Genomic DNA, 22,653 nt, shown 5'->3' with positions numbered 1-22,653 from the left:
CTGCCGTGGTGGAGAGCTCTGCATATATAAGATATGAGAGGCTAAGGTGGAAAACTTCACCAGTAGGTTTCTAAATTGCAGTTTGGTTTGTGGTACGTAACTAGTACTAGTGAAGTACTACTTTACGCACTAGAAAATGCAGTTTATGAATTGGACCCATTGTGTTGTGAACTTCAAAAAATCCCCGATTCTATACATGTGGGTCCCAGCTGTTACAGAAACTGGGCCAGTTTTTCGAAAAGACTGCATCATGGTTCAAGTTGCATTACAATTTGCATAGAAAATGATTCCTTAGCTCTTATCTCTGCAAAAGAGCTGTGAGCAATGAACAAACCACTGCCCTCTATATTAACTAAGAGCAAATGAGTAGGGTATGGGATAACACTGCACTGCAGCACTGGCCGAAGTCTTGGAGAGAGACAGTGTTCAAAATCACATTGTACTGGCATTGCAATGCTTTTCCTTCTCAATGCCTCAAAAATTGAAATATTGTTAAAGTGTTATCAATAGAGCATTTAGTTGTCCATAGGACTGCTGTTGAGCCTCTTAATGACAGCTATCTACACATGTAGAGCGTGAATTGTGATAAATTGACAATTTTCATTTTACTGTGATTACTGCCTGTCCTTAGTAGTCAGTGAACATTCAGGGCCTGATTTAAATCTTGGCATTATTGGCACCACCGTTGGTTTTCCATTGGATTCTCCGCCCGCCTACTAGGCATTCTGCCCGCTCTATTTAGATGCTGGCAGGTCCTTGGACGAAAGACCGTTGGAGTGCCACCAGCTCCGCCAGGTATGTTCACCCACGTCAGAAGCACCATAGGCAAAAGCGGCTGTTGGAGGGAGTACAGCCATTTTGTCTACCGGGCCAATCATGATATGCATTCCCACCGATATGTCTGAGTTAGTGGATGGGAATAGATATAAGGCCGAAACTGTTCTGTTTCACACTTCCTTTACAGTCATGGATCAGAGCATACAAGTGCTGCCTTTGCTGCTGCAACTTGACCACACAGCAAATCAACATCGTTGTCGAAGTTAGGTTTTTATTATAACTTGTTACCTTTTGGCTTGACAGTTTACATTTGATCAGGACTTGTGCATTTTGAAATTTCATTCAAGCGTTAACATACAAATGTGTAATGCATATGTGTGTAATGTTGTTGAAGACATTTAGAGAAACACGCCCCTGTCATTTTATTGTAATCTTAAATTTGGTGCAAGCTGACTTCACAATAATGGACAATTACACAAAAATGAACATCAATTCAAAAGCCAAAACCTGACCCTACAGGTGTGTTAAACTCAATTTTCAGAAACTATGAAATCATATACACATGCATTACACATTATTGGGATAATTGCATTGTAATATAATGTGGAATTTGCACTTGACAAGGTGAAACTTTTCTTTTAAATTAACTGTAAAAGCAATGTACGTTCCAAAGTTTTATCAATTAATATATTTATCAATTTAACATTTCCCCTGGTTGAGTTCATTTCCTGTATTTAGTTAAATGTTATTTGTGCCATGATTATGTTAAGGTGCAATGCATATGTGTTTATCTTCATCACTTATCAAGTACAAATAAACACAGGTGTATTAACACTTAAAATAAACATATGACTAATCCACTTGTTGTGTAAGTGTCCATCGTCATGATGAATGCTTGCACCAAATTTTATATGTCTATCACATACTTTCATTACTAGTGTATGGAGTTTACAAATTTGACAATTTAAAAAATGGTTGCATTTTCTGTCATAAATTTAAGTTCAATTATGTAAATCACATTTTAATCACTGTGACGTTTAGGAATCAAAGACTAGTAAATAAAAAATAATCTCAGGACAAACTTGGTGAAATTAAAATATTTGTTATTATTATTAAATGAAACACTCAAATCAAGATCTATTTTATTTTAAAATGTAAAAATTCCAAAAAATGAATGTCCCAAGGACGTTGGAGTTTTCCCCTAAATTGCCTGCTAAACAGACTGCCAAAGGGGATCCTCCTCAGGAAGGGGCATCTAGTGAGGACAAGACAGGCACCTCACGGATCTTCCTTGGGAGGGGTTAGATTGCTTTTGGGAGGGGTGAGTTGGTGAGGGGTGGTAGGAGTGGGTCTGGGAGGGGTGATTTTGTGTTTGGAAAGGCTGAAGGTCAGAGCAGAAATAAAAGCAGAACTAGGGTAAAGGGTAGGGGGAGAAAGAGGACTGGGTCTTGGAGTAGAGAGAGGGAGAGTGTGATAAGTGCATGTATCTGTCTGTTGTGCAATTGCATGTGGGTCTGGTGTAGGATTTGTAGGTTTGAGTGTGTGTCTTTTAACAGGTGTGTAGTGCTTAGGTGAGTGTGTGCATTTGGCTTTGGTTGTTGTTGTTTTGAGTGTAGGTGTGGTTTTGTGTGAGTGTATTTGTTTAAATGAGTGTGCTGTTGTGGTGGTTGGTATGATTGTGGTGCTTGTGGGGGTGCGTCAGGGTGTGGGTGGAGTGGTGTGTGTGCTGGTAGTTGTGGGTGTGCTGGTGGTTTTGGGGTGCTGGTGGTTCTGTGGGTGCTGGTGGCTGTAGTGGGAGTGCAGGTTGTTTTGAAGTACTGGTGGTTGTGGTCGGGTGGGTGTGCTGGTGGTCGAGGGGGTAGTGGTGGTTGTGTTGAGTGTGAGTGTGGGTGTGGTGGTTGTGGTGATGGTTATGGGTGTCGTGGAGGTTGTAGTGGTGGTGGGTGTGGTTGGGGCAGGTGTGATATATGTATGTTTGTGGTGTATGCTTGTGTTTCTTGGTGTGTTTGTGTTCATGTGTGGGTGTGCTACTTGTGTCTGTTGGAGTGGGGACAAGGATGGGAACTGGGACTTGGTATGGGGAAAGGGCCTGAGCTGGTGCACAAGGTTAGGCTGCTTGGGAGGCTGCAGTCTGTTAGGAGGCTAGTCTTGTAAATGATCTCTGCAGGCCAGTCTTAGCACCATTTGTTGCATATGGCAACGAAGGCCCTGGATGGCATTCAGGAGTGCACTCTTGCCTACAGAGATGCTGCGTAGGAGGTCTAAAGTCTCTTCCCTCAGGGCAGCTGGGGGGACAGCGGCAGGGGGTGAGGTGCCTGCACCGAAGAAGATCCCACCCTTTTAGGAGGGTAGGTTTGGCCAACTGGGAGGGAGCAAGAGGTAGGGTGGAGATGGCTCTCTGGGTGGCAGACAAGGGTACAGGTGGAACTATAGGGTCCACCACCATTAGGGATTGGTCTCTTGTGGAGGCCTCCGAAGATTTTGTAGAGCTGGTGGCCTCGGTGCCAGTCCCCTCACCCTCCGTGCCATTGTATCCAGTCGAAACACAGTGGCCAGCTGCTTCTCCACCTACGTGGCTAAATTCTCCTTTGCCTGCTCCTATGATGCTGAAAAACATATACAATTATTTTAATGTACTTGTGTAAATAGAACTGATCATGAACTTTGATCTCAAAACATTTTTCAAGTTTTCAAATTTCACCTTTTTCAACGTTCTGAAACTTTGGTTCTTTATTATAAATATCTCATGCATGTAGGAAACATCTTTAGAAACCATTTGTTCACAGTTTTGAAATTTCCCATTATAGCTCCTATATCATTTATGATCTTGTCTCCTATCCATTTGTAATCCTCTCCAAGAACTGTTAAACACATCTGAATAATTGGGCTTTGTTGTTTAGAATAGTGAACTTGTGACCAAAAAGGATATAAACCAAAAATATCTTTGTACAGTGTGAATATAAGGCCAAAGAAGCTGCCTCATTTTCATTCACAAAAAGTAAAATATCAATAAATGTGTGTCAACAAATACTACAATGTTGTACCAATATTTGAATGAATTGAAAGCCTGTTTCCTTAGTTTGGGCATTTAACAATGGTAAACCTTATTTCAAGTAAGTAAAGTATATATCAAATGTAAAAAATATTTTATGGATTGGGTAGTGAAGTAGCTTATCAATGTATCACACACTATGTATATGCCTATGCTGTACAAATGACTTCTACAGCATAAGTAAATACACAGGGATTGATACATTTCTGACCACTTTAGTAAAAGAATTAGTTAGTTAAACATGCTAAACTCAAACTTGAACTTCTACCTCGATGTTGCTGTTGGGTTCTCAACTGCCCATCAAGCTCTGTGTTAGCCAGAGCAAGTATGTTGACCATTAGGGGTGTCAGGGCACATGCTTCCTACATTGGGAGGACTGGCTGAGCTGGACTTCTGATTACTTCTTGGTCTAGCGTCGTAGGTCCTCCCAACTCTTCCGACAATGAATGCTGCACCACTTCTAGAACACCTTATTGCAGATGGCCTTCCAAATGTTTTTCTCAGTTTAGGAGTCCTAAAGTTAGGAGTCCTAACTTTACTACTCCTAAACTGAGAAAAATTCTAACTTTAAGACTTTCAGTATTCACAGAAGGCATTTAGGAGTCCTAAAGTTAGGAGTCTTAACTTTACTACTCCTAAACTGAGAGAAATCCTAACTTTAAGACTTTCGGTATTCACAGAAGGCATTTGGGAGTCCTAAAGTTAGGACTCCTAACTTCTGTGAATACCAAAATGAGTAAGTGCCTTCTTTGAATACCAAAATGGTAGTACATTTAGGATTTTGCTTTAAATTAGTTCTGTGAATCAGGCCCTATGTTGATATGAACTTTAGTGGACTTAAATGTGTAAATAAAGTATTTTACTACTACACCAAATAAAATGTAGGGCTTAAAACACACACCGAATACTAAAGTGCTTACAAATTCAAACCATCATTGTTCTATGTGATGTAAATAAATAAATGCCAATTCACTTCAATCACTATACTTCACTCAGGATATCAAAGGCGCATTCTAGCTTGTGTTTTAAAAAGCAATTAGACAGATGTGCAAATACATTTTAAACATGTACCGGTTCCTCTGGTGAGCCATACAGCTGGCTGTACAGGGACAGAACGTCCATTGCCAGCACCTCCAGCTCCTCCTACAACAAGGCTGAAGTCCTATCAACTGCTTTGTCTGGCATCGTGGCAACCAGAGGGCGGACACAGCATCCATAGTTGAGGAGGTCTTGTTGGCTGCAGTGTTGAGAGGTAAGTGAGTTTTTTTTCGAAACACCACGTACATGTTCACAACGTTCTCGATCGGTAACAGAGACAGACACACCCATTGGCTTTTATAAGTGGCTTTCACACAAGTTATCCTATGACTGTGTCCACTGTGGCGTTTCCCACCCACTACCAGGTCAACGTCCCTCATGGCCTTCTAATTTCAAATGTCCTGACAGCGAGGTCAGGCGAGAACTGGCACCCGCCATTTTAGATAGTCAAATAGAGTGCTTGTGAAAGTTTAGTGCATCAATCCCACTCAAAATAGTGGCTACGTTGTTTACATATACAAAATGCTAATGTCACTCATTAATTTAAAAATAAACATTTATTTGTAGTGCATTACTGTGGTTAAATGCAATAGTTGTGCAGTGTTTTTTACACTTCCGTTGATGGTCTTTTGGTTAAAAAAAATAAGAATATGTACATAATGCCTTTAAAATGTATTATTTACACAATTGTTTTTTAAAACAATAGACAGGTAAAACATGTTATTTGGTAAGACAAAATGTCAATATTACAAGTTGTGTAGCAAAAACTGACATTTGTGTTATTGATCAAAAATACTTTTGTAAATGTTTTAAAATGTTGTCAATTTTACAATGCATATTTACAACAAGGGGTGGTGAGGGACAGAGTCTCTGAAATAAGCAGAATACTCTCACCCTGTCAAGAGATCAGGGCTAAATCCAACACCGTTTTTTAGCTCACTGCACCATCCCAGTTTCAGAACCTGGCTGTATGCAAATTAGACTGTTCCTGTCCCAGTGCATGATGGGAACAGGGCAAACCAAACTACAAAAGCCAATTCATGTCTGAGTATACCCTTCCACGCTTGGTGCATACAGCCAGGTTCTGAAACTGGGATGGTGCAATGAGCTAAAAAACGGTGTTGGATCTAGCCCTGATCTCTTGACTGGGTGAGAGTACTCTGCTTAATTCAGAGACTCTGTCCATCACCACCCCTTGTTGTAAATTATTTTGTCCACCCTAAGCGTGGAAGGGTATACTCAGATGTGAGTCCCTTGCTCATTGCACCATCAGGATTCAAGCAAGCCGGGCCGAAGACGCCTGAAATGGCAGAAACCGGTCCCCGGAAGCTTGTTTCCTTCCCAGTGTAAGAATTGGCTTTTGTAGTCTGGTCTGCCCTGTTCCCATGATGCACTGGGCCAGGGACAGACTTTTGCATACAGCCAGGTTCTGAAACTGGGATGGTGCAATGAGCTAAAAAACGGTGTTGGATCTAGCCCTGATCTCTTGACTGGGTGAGAGTACTCTGCTTAATTCAGAGACTCTGTCCATCACCACCCCTTGTTGTAAATTATTTTGTCCACCCTAAGCGTGGAAGGGTATACTCAGATGTGAGTCCCTTGCTCATTGCACCATCAGGATTCAAGCAAGCCGGGCCGAAGACGGCTGAAATGGCAGAAACCGGTCCCCGGAAGCTTGTTTCCTTCCCAGTGTAAGAATTGGCTTTTGTAGTCTGGTCTGCCCTGTTCCCATGATGCACTGGGCCAGGGACAGACTAATTTGCATACAGCCAGGTTCTGAAACTGGGATGGTGCAATGAGCTAAAAAACGGTGTTGGATCTAGCCCTGATCTCTTGACTGGGTGAGAGTACTCTGCTTAATTCAGAGACTCTGTCCATCACCACCCCTTGTTGTAAATTATTTTGTCCACCCTAAGCGTGGAAGGGTATACTCAGATGTGAGTCCCTTGCTCATTGCACCATCAGGATTCAAGCAAGCCGGGCCGAAGACGCCTGAAATGGCAGAAACCGGTCCCCGGAAGCTTGTTTCCTTCCCAGTGTAAGAATTGGCTTTTGTAGTCTGGTCTGCCCTGTTCCCATGATGCACTGGGCCAGGGACAGACTAATTTGCATACAGCCAGGTTCTGAAACTGGGATGGTGCAATGAGCTAAAAAACGGTGTTGGATCTAGCCCTGATCTCTTGACTGGGTGAGAGTACTCTGCTTAATTCAGAGACTCTGTCCATCACCACCCCTTGTTGTAAATTATTTTGTCCACCCTAAGCGTGGAAGGGTATACTCAGATGTGAGTCCCTTGCTCATTGCACCATCAGGATTCAAGCAAGCCGGGCCGAAGATGCCTGAAATGGCAGAAACCGGTCCCCGGAAGCTTGTTTCCTTCCCAGTGTAAGAATTGGCTTTTGTAGTCTGGTCTGCCCTGTTCCCATGATGCACTGGGCCAAGGACAGACTAATTTGCATACAGCCAGGTTCTGAAACTGGGATGGTGCAATGAGCTAAAAAACGGTGTTGGATCTAGCCCTGATCTCTTGACTGGGTGAGAGTACTCTGCTTAATTCAGAGACTCTGTCCATCACCACCCCTTGTTGTAAATTATTTTGTCCACCCTAAGCGTGGAAGGGTATACTCAGATGTGAGTCCCTTGCTCATTGCACCATCAGGATTCAAGCAAGCCGGGCCGAAGACGCCTGAAATGGCAGAAACCGGTCCCCGGAAGCTTGTTTCCTTCCCAGTGTAAGAATTGGCTTTTGTAGTCTGGTCTGCCCTGTTCCCATGATGCACTGGGCCAGGGACAGACTAATTTGCATACAGCCAGGTTCTGAAACTGGGATGGTGCAATGAGCTAAAAAACGGTGTTGGATCTAGCCCTGATCTCTTGACTGGGTGAGAGTACTCTGCTTAATTCAGAGACTCTGTCCATCACCACCCCTTGTTGTAAATTATTTTGTCCACCCTAAGCGTGGAAGGGTATACTCAGATGTGAGTCCCTTGCTCATTGCACCATCAGGATTCAAGCAAGCCGGGCCGAAGACGGCTGAAATGGCAGAAACCGGTCCCCGGAAGCTTGTTTCCTTCCCAGTGTAAGAATTGGCTTTTGTAGTCTGGTCTGCCCTGTTCCCATGATGCACTGGGCCAGGGACAGACTAATTTGCATACAGCCAGGTTCTGAAACTGGGATGGTGCAATGAGCTAAAAAACGGTGTTGGATCTAGCCCTGATCTCTTGACTGGGTGAGAGTACTCTGCTTAATTCAGAGACTCTGTCCATCACCACCCCTTGTTGTAAATTATTTTGTCCACCCTAAGCGTGGAAGGGTATACTCAGATGTGAGTCCCTTGCTCATTGCACCATCAGGATTCAAGCAAGCCGGGCCGAAGACGCCTGAAATGGCAGAAACCGGTCCCCGGAAGCTTGTTTCCTTCCCAGTGTAAGAATTGGCTTTTGTAGTCTGGTCTGCCCTGTTCCCATGATGCACTGGGCCAGGGACAGACTAATTTGCATACAGCCAGGTTCTGAAACTGGGATGGTGCAATGAGCTAAAAAACGGTGTTGGATCTAGCCCTGATCTCTTGATTGGGTGAGAGTACTCTGCTTAATTCAGAGACTCTGTCCATCACCACCCCTTGTTGTAAATTAATTTTACAATGCAGACATATGAACCCAGGGAGAGTGAGGACAAAACAGCCTCAAGTGTTACCACCATTTCCAGACCATGCCACCTTGGAAGAAAGGTATATTATCAAAAGATTCCGTTTGAATAGGCAAACTATACTCGATTTATGTCATCAACTGGAGCCAAATCTTCTGCCTCACAATAAAAATCCCACATCTATTACACTCATTGTCAAATTTATAGCAGTACTTCATTTTGTGACCACAGAATTATTCCAATACACTGCGGCTGTATCTGATGAAATGTACTTAACTATGCATGATAAAACTTATCTCTGGTAGAATTTCACACCCAACTTTCAGTGGTGTACTACAAGATGTTCTTTCTTCAATGATGAGACACATCAACAGATTCATCCACATATGGTTGAAGAAATTGATGGCACACATATTTCCTTGGTGCCACACTCACCACAGAACAAGTGTACCGCAATCCGAAGAACTTCAATTCAATAAATGAGCGAGTTGTCTGCTTACCTGTTTTGTTCATCACAAGTGTGGGTGCGTGTTTCTCCAGATCGACCCATGTTTCCGTACAACATTTACCATTGCAAATGTCACAAATTGGACCTGAGAGTGCATGACTTGTTGGTCAGTACAATCTGTCATTACATTGATTGGGTAATTTCAAGTTGAATCATCTAAAATTGTGTTACATAATTTGGCCCTTTTTTTTCTTCCATATAGGAGACTCATCTTATCCCAACCGACCATTATTGTTAGCACCACGGAGGAATCCAACCACGACAGGGGAAGTCCGCTTCAATGATGCCCATGGAAGAACATTGGAGTGTTTTCTTTTGGCTCCTAAAGGCAAGATTTCCCTGTCCTGATAAGACTGGTGGAGTCTTCCTTGACTCACCTGATAAGATATGCCAAATCATCATGTCCTGCTGCATGACGTACAACATAGGACTGCGACAAAACATCCCATGCATCGCAGATGATGGAGACAATCAAGAGCCACCAGGTGAGGGTGTTGAAATACCAAATGAAGATGATAGTAGTGAAGAGGAAGAAATTGACTTACATCATGATGTTATTGACAACTTCTTCACATGCGTTTAAGTATATAATTACATATTATGACATTAAGGTTAAACCAACTTTTAATCTAATGAGGATAACAATCTGTGCTAGAAATTTTTTAGAAAGGGCAAGTTGTTGAAATCCAGGTTCATTTACATTGTTTATCTTTTATTGTTCTTAGAAAATGCGTCCTCAAAATTATTAATTTGTAAGGAGTCTACTTTGTAATGTAATTGTATGAATCATTTTGTTTTTATCTGTTTTAGGACACTTCACCATGTCAGCTTCATTTGGGCATTCAGAGCTGTGACATTTGCAGTTATATGCCACTGTTGCAAAGTACAAAGGGAAGATGGACTGATCCTGTGAAAGACACTCACACACACTTTGGGTGTACATATCTTGTACAAAGACAACTTGCACAGTTATTGATTTGAAATTCTTAAGATAGCAGTAGATTTGTTGTCTATCAAACCAAGACAATATGTGCTGCTTCAATTGCTCTAACCACATGTGGTATTAGACTTAATGCATACTAAATCTCCTTTTACATTGGCTAAATCCTCATTTTGTATTGTGTATGAAGCTGTTGTGTCTTTTTACATTGTAGAAAGAACGTATTATATCAAACCACTTACAGTTGGTTGTGACATCGCACCATACACTGGAACAATGTCTTGGAATGATCCTGTGGCCACAAAATAGACTAATGGCAGGATTTTCACTATTGGTATTATTGATGTGGGATTACTATTCTGAGCCAGAAGATCAGTCTCCAACCTATGACAGAAATCAATGATAGTTTGCCTTTGAATCTCATTTTCTGGATTATATCACGTTCCTCCATGGCGGTGATGCCTGGAACTGTAAATGTTAAAATGGCACTGATGATTTTGATTATGCATGGGTTGTAATGTTTTTTTTTAACTATGAAAACATTTATTTCTTATAATTTAATAACATGCATCATTAGGATTTGTGCTATTTGTTCTTTTTTGTCATTTTAGGAGAATGGGAGAAACATTAGCTACATGACATTTATTTAACAAACAATCATTTACATTCTTTACATTTTAATATGTATGACTGAAGGAAAATATGATAAATACATTGAGAAAATAAATACAACAGCAGTCTTTGGCTGTGTTAGTTTTGCTTTTATTCAACAAAACAAAATGAAGTGAAACAGGATGTAAACAAAACATACCTAACAAAAAGTTATAAAAGTCAATCATTGTAAATTAAAATAATATTGAAGAGCCAAAAATGTTTCACATCCAATGTCCAAAATACGACTGGCATCAGAAAGCAAATGTGTGGAGAAAATAATCCACAGAGTGAATGGCAGTCACAAACTGGAGGAAATTAGGTTTTGCATCAATTGGTGGTGGTGGTCTTGCCATCCTCTCCTGGTGGTCCGGATGAACATGTTCTCCTATGGGGGTTCTACAGCTGAAGGGACTGAGGTGGGTGCAGGTGCTGCCTCTTGTGGCAGGGCCTCCGTTTCTGTGGATGAGGCAGATGTAGTTGGCCCAGATGTTGTTGGACCTCAGAAAGGGGAAGATGGTGCTGGAAAAGCACTATACATATGGTTTGTAAGTGTCATGCAGCACCCCAGTCAGGGAGATCAGATTCTTTATCTGAACATTGTGCTCCCTCTGCTCCTGCTTCATCTCCTGGAGCTCAGTATGGACCTGGCCCATCATGTCTTGGGACCGATTGACAGTGAACCCAATGACCGAGCTTTGCCGGCCCACATATTCCTTCACCTGGCCCCAACCCCCACTATCCTGTGGCCCTTGACCCTGTGCACCCAACCCAATAGTTCCTGACTGAACTGAAGATGGCAGTGGTGTTTTATCAACTGCAGCCATGATGGGAGGAACCAAATTGGTGTGATGTTGGTTTAGACACAGGAAGTGTGTGGTATTCATAGGCTGAGGGGTGGTAACAGTTGGGGTGGGAGGTGTAGGTGTGGGCCGAGTGCTACTCACTGGAACTATCTACCCAGACGGACCAGCTGGACCAGCATGCTCCTCGTTATCCGGACTTTCATGAGTGAAGTCCTCCATGACAGCTTGTTCCTGGTCTAGAGTGGAGGTATCCTGAGTGGCAGATTGTTGTCCACATACTCTGGGTTTTGGATCTATAATAAATTTAAAAGAAACAAAAACACGTTCTAAAAAGTCAGAATTATGTCAAATTAGTTTGAAGCTTAAAATGAAGAAGAATAAAAAGAAAGATTTAATTAGTATCATGAATGTACCTTTCAGTAATGTTTTAATACATTACACAAACAGTTTACATTAAACACTAAACAACTTCATAAAAGCAGGTACAAACATGTTTTTAAATGAAAAATAATATAACATACACATGAGATATAGTATAGATTCAGCACAACAAAGTAGAGAGGAGAAATGTGACAAAAACCAGTCCAATGCCTAGCAGTTACAGATTCTGAAAAAACCCACAACTTAGAAGGATACATATCATTACTCATCATATCAACATTGCAGAGTAAATGTGTTTAAAAACAAGGCAACTTATATTCAGCATACAAAACTACATACCTTTCCATTTGTAAGTCAGAAAACTGTGATCTGTGAAACACATACCATCAATTCAATGATGTACCAAGGATAGGACAACAGACAACATTAAACACAAACACATTGAACAATGAAACATGAAATACAGATTGCTCAACTACACAACACTTCAACATATGTGAACATTTGACAGTAAAGAGAGAATGAGAAATTACATTGCAATATTATTTTCACTATACAAAAACAAAGCATAATGGTGTTTGTAGTCATTTCAATTAAACATGCACAACACTTGCAAAATTGTAAGCTAACCATGCCTATTGGAGACATGCAGTAGGAACTAAAAACTGACATTTAGAATGTGAAGCACATATATGAAATATGTTATTTGGAGTAAAAGCACCATTACATCATGTGAACTGTACTGGAGATCCAAACCTGTAATCATAATTACAACAATATACAAACAAACAAACATGACAAAATAAATTATACTGATATATCTAGGTTAATATGTTTAACAAAGGTGCAAAACACATTAGCAACAGCTAAGTTTTAAATGAAAAAAAACATGTAAGTTCCAATTTGTAATTTACCAATCTCTATTCCACCAGGTATTCCTGTCAAGCCTTCAGAGTGTAGGATCTGCAAGACTTTCCCCTCCAAGGGGCAAAGTTGTAAGGGGGAGGGGCTGGAAAAACCATCAGCAGTCCTTTGGTTGTCCAGGTGATGCTTGGAGGCCAGGAAACGCACTCTCCCCCGCAGGTCGTTCCACCTCTTCCTAATTTCCTTCTGTGTGCACAGGTGTTTAACTACAGCATTCACTCTGTCAATGATTCTGGCCCACATTTGCCTTTTCTGAGAAATGGTTGTATTTTGGACTTGGCCTCCAAACAATTGTAGCTCTACTCTAATGATTTTCTCCACCTTGACTGACAAATCAACCTCTGTAAAATAGAGATTTCTCCTCCCTGCCATTATCCAAATAAATATAATGAAATCAAATTAATAAACAACAAGGGAATAAATGAAAGAAGAAAACAGGGACAAGAAACAGGGAAAACCAAAACAACCTTCTCCTTTCAAATGTTGTGGCAAGTGGAGTAGCAAAGGATCTGAAATGGAGTGTGTTTTATAGGATGGTATGCAGGCGAGGGACATTAGGCAAAATACATAATTTGAGTAATGCTAGTATCAATCCGATGGCCACAGTCATGGTACACTGTTGCTTGCATTCCGCGATAGAATCCGCCGCTAGGACACTGCCAGCACAACTGTGAAATCAAAATTGGCCGACGACCTAATGGCGGAGAAGTACTATTCGCCAGCACAAGGAGTCAGCCGCGACAGCAGCATTTAACTGCATTATGCGACCCAGATAGAGATTCAGCCTGCCTACATCTAAATAGGCTGGGCAGGATTCCTTCAGCTTGGCGGAGTACTTGTAAACTCCACCACAGAGGGACGACAGTAGTCCAACCAAGATCTAAATCAGGCCCTTAGTTATTTTTGTCTGATCGCCAAACATTTGTCTATTACCCTACAATTCTCAAGAGGGAAAGGGTGTGCCTTTGCTGCCACCACCCACTCTGCATCTCACAAGAGAATGTAATACGTGCACTATGATACACAACAGCAATTATAAATTGCAATGCACATCTGTTCAATGCAAATTGACGTTTTTATATGCGAGCAACCAGTTGTGTTCGGCTCACTGTTATGAAATCTGGTTTGGTATAGCCAATCGAATATCATTACTTAAAAATGACTAGTCCACATGAACTGTATTTTACTGCATCAATGCTGCTCAACAGGATGCAAAACAAGTTAAATATTCAATACTTATTGGATGGCCATGAAATGCATCATGTTCATTGCCATTAATCATTTTTATCAACCCATTTTCAACAGTGCTGGGAAGTAGGGTGATTGCACCGGATCTCGGGTCTGGCAACTATTTCCAAAAGGATCTGGGATGCAGCCGACCCAGGAAAAAATTTGTCCTGGTGTCATATTCCAACACCAGGAAACATTTCAACATGTTGTATGCACACTGTTCGGGATGGGAATGTGCAGGTGGTGAGGGGGCTTATTCACACTTACAGGTGGGTCTAAAACAATGGTCTTATTTAAAAGAATATCAAACCTCCTTTTGTTTGAGTGTATTACTCAATGGCACCATCTGGAGCCTAACACTTAGACATCAAAGCAATAGAAGAAAACAAAGGCACACAGCATGTTATCTCTTTACAAGTACTTAAGTGAAACTATTATTTGGATGCAGTTGTTAACTTTGTTCAACTCTCTATGTAGGAGATGTGCTTGCACTATAAGAATGCAAGATGTATTTGTCTGTATGAGCAATTACGCAAATATTGATGTAATGGCACCAACTATTGTTTTTATTTAATTGTGTTATAGCGCTACTCATTCCAGTGTATGGTGTCAGAGCTCTTTACATCACACACAGACGCATAATAAATCATACACGTGTGTACATAAATATACAGTAAAGTTTAAATAAGGCACATTGATAGTGTTTGTCTATTCTATTGTTACTTTATTACTTCCCACAGAAACCCTTCAGCGCAATCTTTGTATAACAACAGATTGAGAAAAAGCAATAAGGCTCTGAACCCATGAAGTAAGGTTTACATATAAAGGCCTACTGTGTGTGCCTAAAATCAAACATGTGCGAAGTGAAGGGCGACTGTTTTCATATAATGTACCGAGACTTTGGAACACTATTCCATTGTACATACGTTCCGAATCAGACCATCTTAAGTTTAGAAAACTTGTGAAAACTTTCCTCTTCCAGTAACTGTCTCTTGGAACACCGGGTGTCTTAGCGCTGGGATGCCCATGGGTAACCACGTGCTCTACAAATGCTCTTTCATTTATTCATTCATTCACATACTGCTCATTGATGCCAGTAAATAGAGCACCGTGCACTGTGCTATATTACAAGGGTTGCAACATGTGAACTGGAAGTAACAAAATGATCTTTAAAAGCAGAAGCCCACTTACCTGTCTAAATGCAAAATCTTTGAGCTGCATGTTACACAATGTGCTTCGTAGAAGGCACATTAACACTCTATGCTACTTTATGAGTCAAAACTGTCACTGGACAAAACACAGATTCTCCCATGTTAGACATGTAATCCTTAGGGTGGACTGTCCCCAAACTTTTTTTGCCTTCTTCCCTCCTGTTTTTTTTAATTCATTTTTGTTGGCCGTAGAACTATGTGCACTTTACCACTGCTTACCACTGCCTGTGCAAGTGCTTGTGCTCACTCTCTAAACCATGGTAAAATTGCCTGACACTTGATTGACATATCTAATTTACTTATAAATTTGCACATGGGATACTGGTTTAAACAATGAATCCCATGGCTGCAGATGGGACGATAATATGTATCAACCCTACCATATGGTCTATTACTCACTGTGATTCCAACACTGTGTGAAAACCAGTTACTCACACCATGACTACGTCTGAAAGCAACCTTCTCGGAAAGCTGGAAGCACGCCGAGATCAACGCCCTTCTAAAGAAGCCCAAGGCGGACCCCAAAGACCTCAAGAACTTCCGGCCCATCTCCCTGCTCCCGTTCCCGGCAAAAGTGACAGAGAAGATTGTCAACAAACAGCAAACTCGCTACCTCGAAGACAACATCATCCTGGACCCTTCCCAATCCGGTTTTCGCAGCAACCACAGCACCGAGACTGCCCTCATCGCCGTCACTGACAACATCAGGATCCTGATGGACAAAGGAGAAACAGCCGCCCTCATCCTCCTGGACCTATCAGCAGCCTTTGACACAGTTTGCCACGGAACCCTATCAGCACGCCTCCATGACGCCGGAATTCAAGAGAAGGCCCTGGCCTGGTCCACATCCTTCCTCTCCGGCAGAACGCAGAGCGTCCGCCTCCCACCCTTCCGCTCAAAAACCACCGAGATCATCTGCGGCGTCCCACAGGGATCCTCCCTCAGCCCGACGCTGTTCCATATCTACATGGCACCGCTCGCCCACGTCGCACGACATCATAACCTCAACATCATCTCCTACGCCGACGACACCCAGCTGACCATTTTCCTCACCGAAGACCCCCACACCGCCAAAGCCAACCTCCACAGAGGAATGAAGGCCGTAGCCGACTGGATGAAGGACAGCAGACTGAAGCTGAATTCAGACAAGACTGTGGTCCTCCTTCTCGGACCCACCCCATCAGCCTGGTGCGACTCTTGGTGGCCCACATCGCTAGGCACAGCCCCGGACCCACAGACCACGCACGCAACCTGGGGGTCATCCTTGACTCCACCCTCTCCATGACCAGGCAAGTCAACGCCGTCTCCGCGTCCTGCTTCAACACCCTCCGAATGCTCCGCAGGATCTTCAAATGGATCCCCCCTGACACAAGAAAAACCGTCACCCAGGCCCTCATCACAAGCAGACTCGACTACGGGAACACCCTCTATTCAGGAACAACAACCAAGCTCCTGGACGATTACAGCGAATCCAGAACACCTCGACACGACTGATCCTCGACGTCCCCCGATGCAGCCACATCACACCCTACCTGAGAGGCCTGCACTGGCTCCCCGTCAACAAGAGGATCACCTTCAAACTCCTCATCCACGCACACAAAGCACTACACAACACCGGACCTACATACCTCAACAACCGACTCAGCTTCCACACCCCCACCCGAAGCCTCTGCTCAGCCAACCTCGCCCTCGCCACAGTTCCTCATATCCGGAAAGCCACTGCCGGCGGAAGATCTTTCTCCTACCTCGCCGCCAAGACCTGGAACACTCTCCCTACCAGCCTACGACAGACTCAGGACCTGCTGGCCTTCAGAAGACTTCTCAAGACCTGGCTCTAAGATCAGTAGCGCCCCCCCCCCAGCGCCTTGAGACCCTCACGGGTATGTAGCGCACTTTAGAAATGCAGTGATTGATTGATTGAAATCAAAGATCTATCTCCTCACTACTTATGAGCCATTAGGTAGGATGATATGTAAAACGGTGACACGTTTTTACACCCAGACCAGCATCCACTAGACACCACATGTTGGCATTGGGGCTGGTAGGATACCCGGGGCTGTGTTACAACAGGCATTACCCTGTTTGTCTTGTACAGCTCCAATACATCTTGATAATACCCAAGTAATTAAGCATGGGCGGATTTTGCAAATTGGCAATCTGCAAAATTGCGTATTTACGGATTCGCAATCCGCAAAATCCGCGAACTCTCGCCAATTTTGCGGATTTCTTTTTTTTTGTGTTCGCAAGTGTTTCTGCCATTTCGCAAGGGTTTTTTACCAGTTTGCAAACGCGAACTTACTTGTCGGGTAGCAACGGTCGCGACCATGTTGTTTCTACGTCTGGTTCATCATAGCACCCTCTGTTTCACCACTGCCACCCTCTGTTTCACCACTGCCACCCTCTGGCCAACCCATGCCACCCTCTGGCTCACCCATGCCACCCTCTAGTTCATCACTGTAGACTTTGGGGGGAAAAGCACACTTGCCCTGCCTCAACTGACATGAATGAATTAGGGGCTGATTAATGTGTCACTGAATTTGAACTTCTAGGCTGGCACCTGCTTCCTTATCTGTAATTGCCTTCTGTTGCAGTGTAATTTTTTTAACAGGACCTTTGTTGTATACTTGTAGCTATTCTCTGAGCTGCTGTGAGGGTCAGAGCAGGGTCATAGAATAGTTGCAAGTAGGCAACTGAACTCTGAAGGGGCCCCTCAGGAAGCACTACAGGGAATGGTTACTAATGATAAGATTTAACTTTTGCACCTGCTGAGTGCTTTCAGTTTTGCAAAAGTCCAAATATCCAGCAGCATCCACAAAAAGTAATCCTTCCAGGCACTACAGGGAATGGTTACTAATGATAAGATTGAACTTTTGCACCTGTTGAGTGCTTTCAGTTTTGCAAAAATCCAAATATCCACCAGCATCCACAAAAAGTAATCCTTCCAGGTCAAGATCCAAATCAAAGTGACCAGCACATGAAGAAAGCACTGGGAGGAGCCTGCTGGACAGGAACAGGAAGTTGGAGACTGTGGGGCGCTTCCTTCCTCCCCCCCCCCCAAAATGGACTCCTTGCAAAAAAAAACGTGCAGGCAAATGTCAACCTGAGGAGTTATTCTGATAAAAATCATAATTTTCAAGGTTGATGCTGCCTGCTGGTGGATTTCTTGTGCGAAATTGCAAATTTTGCAATCTCGCAATTGCAAGATTGTCGCTGCCCGCCGCATCTACGTGTTCGCAAGTGTTTACTCCTGCGAAATTGTATAGTATTCTAGTTGGCAAGTGCGACCAAGCAAAAAATCCGCTTCGCACGGATTTACGAATTTTCGGCAAGTTCGCGAGAGTTCGCGGATTGCGAATTTGCCGAAAATCCGCAAAATCCGCGAGCGGAACTGATTTTACGCCCATGCTTACTAGTAATACCTTTAGGGTACCGCGAATTGGGAAACTAATGAGCTTTGCCTATAAACATAACTTTCGAGTACGACCTTAAATAGACGAAGTGCTGGCGACACCTCGCCTCAAGCCAATTTATCTATTTTAACTTTATTATTTTTTTTTCGTTAACAATATATAAAGCACACATTTCCAGTATAATCTTTGCCCTTTTTTTAAAAAGAATACACTGTAAAGTAAATCCTCGGGAACCTTTTCCAAAGTGCCCGAGAGCCGTGTGGGGTGAGAGCTGCATTAACCCACCTGAGGATCCAGCCACCAGACACCTGCTTGTTTCCCGGCCGCCTGCTTCCCGCCACCTCGCTCCTCCTCCATCTCGGACCGCGGCCGTCGAGCGGAGAGCGGGCCAGGGGACTCCAACCCCCAGAAGCCTTAGCGTTCCCACACCGCAAACGCCCGCGCCAGGAGGCGCATAAGAACAGCGTCAGTGCGGCTGAGTGGGGGGAACCTTTTCCAAAGTGCCCGAGAGCCGTGTGTGGTGAGAGCTGCATTAACCCACCTGAGGATCCAGCCACCAGACACCTGCTTGTTTCCCGGCCGCCTGCTTCCCGCCGCCTCGCTCCTCCACCGCAAACGCCCGCGCCAGGAGGCGCATAAGAACAGCGTCAGTCCAGCCTCGCGGGACGCCGGGCAAAGCCCGGGCAAAGGGCGGGCCCACTGAGGCCCTCAGAGGTCAACAGTGGTCGGGCGGGCCACCCATCTAACATCTAACCTCCATTGGAAGGTGAGCCTTATTGTCTATCATGGGGGAAAGTAATAATATCTCCACCAGTACAATCAACATAGACTCTCAGGCTATTGAAGTCCCTGCATCTCTACAACTCTCATTTGAGAGTCTTTTGGACAATGCCTTCAATGAGATTGCAGAGACTGAAAGGAGGTTGTCTTTGGCTTCCCAAAGCAACGGCCAACCGACCATTATTATCTGTCCTAACCACACAACACCCCTACTGCCAGAGGTAATTGTAGTAAAATCTACCTCTGCGGTGAGCTCATCTGTTGCGTCACAAGAAGGAAATACCCTTGTCATAGCTACTGACGCTGCCAGTGATCTTGAATTGCTATCAGCGCTTCCATCTGCAAATACTAAGATCACAGGAGCGAAACGTAAAAGGGGCCCAGCAAAGACTGTAATAACAAGAGGAAGCAGCCTCCTAGGAGTGTTAATCAGCCAACTCCACAGAGCATGTGGTCTAGGGGGAAGAAGCGTCCAATAGAGGTCCCAACAGTTTGCTCTGACACTGGGGATCATTGTGATACTGTGATAATAAATGATGGCACCAATTCAATCTGCACACAGATGGATTTCCCTAATGATAATGTTCATCAACTCAAATCACAGGGAAACCTTATAGAGACTATTGCAGACACAATTTTTAAACAACTTGAAGGTCAAATGATCAAACAATTTAATATTATTTTTAAGAGGTTTGACAGACTGGAGACTCTTGTGAAAAATGATGAAGCTAAGAGGAAAGGTATGGTTTGCCTAGACCAAATTAGAGGTGATCGCCTGTTAAAAGACTTAGAGTCTATCACCAGCACTTTATCTAGCGGAAAGCCTAATAAAAATTGTAATTTAGCTACATCTAAAGGGGCCACAGGGACTTTAAATGTCAATATTGCCCCCTTGACACAACCATCAGTGGAAGCTAAAACAAGGCAAAATGACTCTCCAATAACTCCGCCTCCCATTCCTCTACCATCTTCCGGTCTGCCTAATACCACAAATATTACCAAAAAGAGTAACCCCTCCAGTGGTATAGTTAAGCAGAAAGTATCTACCAGGCCAGGCCAGCACAGAGGTCAATCGGAGGATAACAGACCGATAAAACATCAAGGTCCTGCTTTACACCTTCCTCCTGAGTCGTGCCCATATGTTTTGGTTTTGGCCGGTATACCACCACTTAGGGAGGGTCAAGGCGAATCTTGGGTACAGTTACACAACAAATGCATTGACTGGTTAACCAAACACAAGGGGGTCGGATACGACATATCAAATGAAATTCTCTCTGCCCGCCGGGTGACCTGGGTCGAACCCCTGTTTAAAAACATCAACGGGGATTGTATTACAATCAACTTTAGGAACCCGGGCGTAGTAAAATGTTTACTAAACAGGAAGAATATTCAGAATGGTCCATCCACCGTGGTGACCCCCTTACCTCTGAGTTACTTCTACAGACCCCCTAACAGATTGTTGCAATCACCACCTACGTTTCCGTTACGTAACAGATTTTCAGCACTATTAGACCATGGCACTTTAGACTGACTGCCAGTAACTCGGGAAGACTCTGTTGTAGCGGTGCCCATTGCTGACGATCTTTTAAAGACTGTAGATTCCGAGGTGGCTTTGACATTACCCCACCCTTCTCTGCCATCAAACCCTCAATGTGATCAACCGGCCGATTTGACAACCATTGCCATTTATGATGTTTGCCCACGTATTAATGAGACTTTGTCCATTATAAGTTGGAACATTGCAGGGCTAAAGGCAAAATTAGAAATTAAAGCCTGGAAGGAATGGGTAAATTGTTATGATGTTTTAATGTTCCAGGAAACTTGGAGTACAACTAATCTGTTATTAGAAGGGTATAGCTGTCACAATAGTATTGTGCCGTTTCCACCCTTAGGCCGTCCAAGCGGGGGTTTATCATCTTGGATAAAGATAACAGCAGAGGTAAAAACAGAAGTAATACAAACCAATAACCCAAGTTTTATGGCACTGGTATATGCGAGAGATGTAAAATTATGTCTGATTAATTTTTATAATAATGATTTTTTATCCTATCCTAATTGTAATTTTTTAGACTTGTTTAATTTTTTTGATGACATAGCGGAGGGACGTAAATACGGGAAATTTGATGGGATCTGCTTAGGAGGGGACTTCAATGCTCACATCCATTTAAGGAATCCCCCTTGCAGGAGAGGTGTAGAACTATCTGATCTCCTTGCAACTAGAGAACTTATAAACTCTATGGAGTTTGCTGGCAATAACATAAGCACTAAACCGGCTCCTACTTACATCGGTCACGGATGTGCAACAACTATTGATTATATATTTGTTTCACCGTCCCTTGCCGATGTTTTATCAAAAGCAGAGGTAGTGTGTAATGTATATAGTGACCACTACCCAATCGTGATTTATCTAAAATTGTTAGGGGAGAAAAAACCACATAGGGAAATTGGGGCAGCAAATTTGGCTGCCACAACGGATGGATTAAGGGTTGTTTGGAGGGGGGTGGATAATAGGGGTGTCTTGGGTACCGTGATTAAGAAACATCCTGCATTGATCTCGGATTGTCTAGATATTGACAGCTGCGGGGGTAACTTGATTAAATCATTTGGTGAACTCTGCCACGCAATAAAAAGCAAGATTTCCAAGCCAACATCAAGGAAAGTTGAGGAAGCCCCAAAATGGTTTGATGCCTCTTGCTCGAAGGCAAATAGGGATCTAAGGGCTGCTCTCATGTCCAAACCACGGGATATTTCCCAGGTAAGGCTCTTGAGAGCAAGGTATAAATCCACCCTGCGTATTAGATCCAATGAACTAGTTAAAGATCATTGGGAATCTCTTGTACATACAGCCGCCCTAAAAGACACTCCAGGGTTCTGGAGGGAGGTAAAGAACTTAAGATCACTTGGCTCAAATATAACATCAATTAACTGTAACATCTTGGGACCTGTGTGGGTGGAGCACTTCTCAATGATTTATGCTGTATCTGTTCACCCTGTAGTAAACCTTCCTCCCCCTACTCCTTTAAACATTACATTGCTTGAGGTAGAGGATGCTATTGCCGAATCTGCCAGTAATAAAGCACCTGGCCCAGATGGTCTTTCCATCGACCAATTAAAATGTGAAATCAATTTCTGGGCACCGATACTATGCAATGTATTTAATAACCTAACACACTTATCCATCCCTGAAACATGGTCAAACAGTACTATCGTCCCCATTTTTAAAAAAGGCGACAGGCTGGATCCCGGGTGTTACCGCCCAATATCATTAATTGATAACACCCTGAAAGTTTTGGGTAG

At 43.2% G+C, this 22,653-nt stretch overlaps 1 long non-coding RNA gene across 2 annotated transcripts in view; it reads right to left on the bottom strand.

The window, feature by feature from the left end:
* Positions 1-1,080: 1,080 nt before the first annotated feature.
* The window catches only part of LOC144772429 (uncharacterized), a 1,363,881-nt gene continuing 1,342,308 nt past the window's right edge, over positions 1,081-22,653 (bottom strand). The window contains exons 7-8 of one of the 2 annotated variants that reach the window (XR_013599737.1): positions 4,901-5,066; positions 1,081-3,383 (exon numbers count right to left, since the gene is read on the bottom strand). This is a non-coding gene — a long non-coding RNA (uncharacterized LOC144772429). The remainder of the gene's footprint in view (positions 3,384-4,900; positions 5,067-22,653) is intronic. The other variant, XR_013599738.1, reaches the window with a different exon arrangement.

The sequence above is a fragment of the Lissotriton helveticus genome, chromosome 8, assembly GCF_964261635.1.
Source record: "Lissotriton helveticus chromosome 8, aLisHel1.1, whole genome shotgun sequence".
NCBI lineage: Eukaryota > Metazoa > Chordata > Amphibia > Caudata > Salamandridae > Lissotriton > Lissotriton helveticus.
Note: the sequence above shows the minus strand (reverse complement) of the source record. Positions and strands in the feature narration are given on the sequence as shown.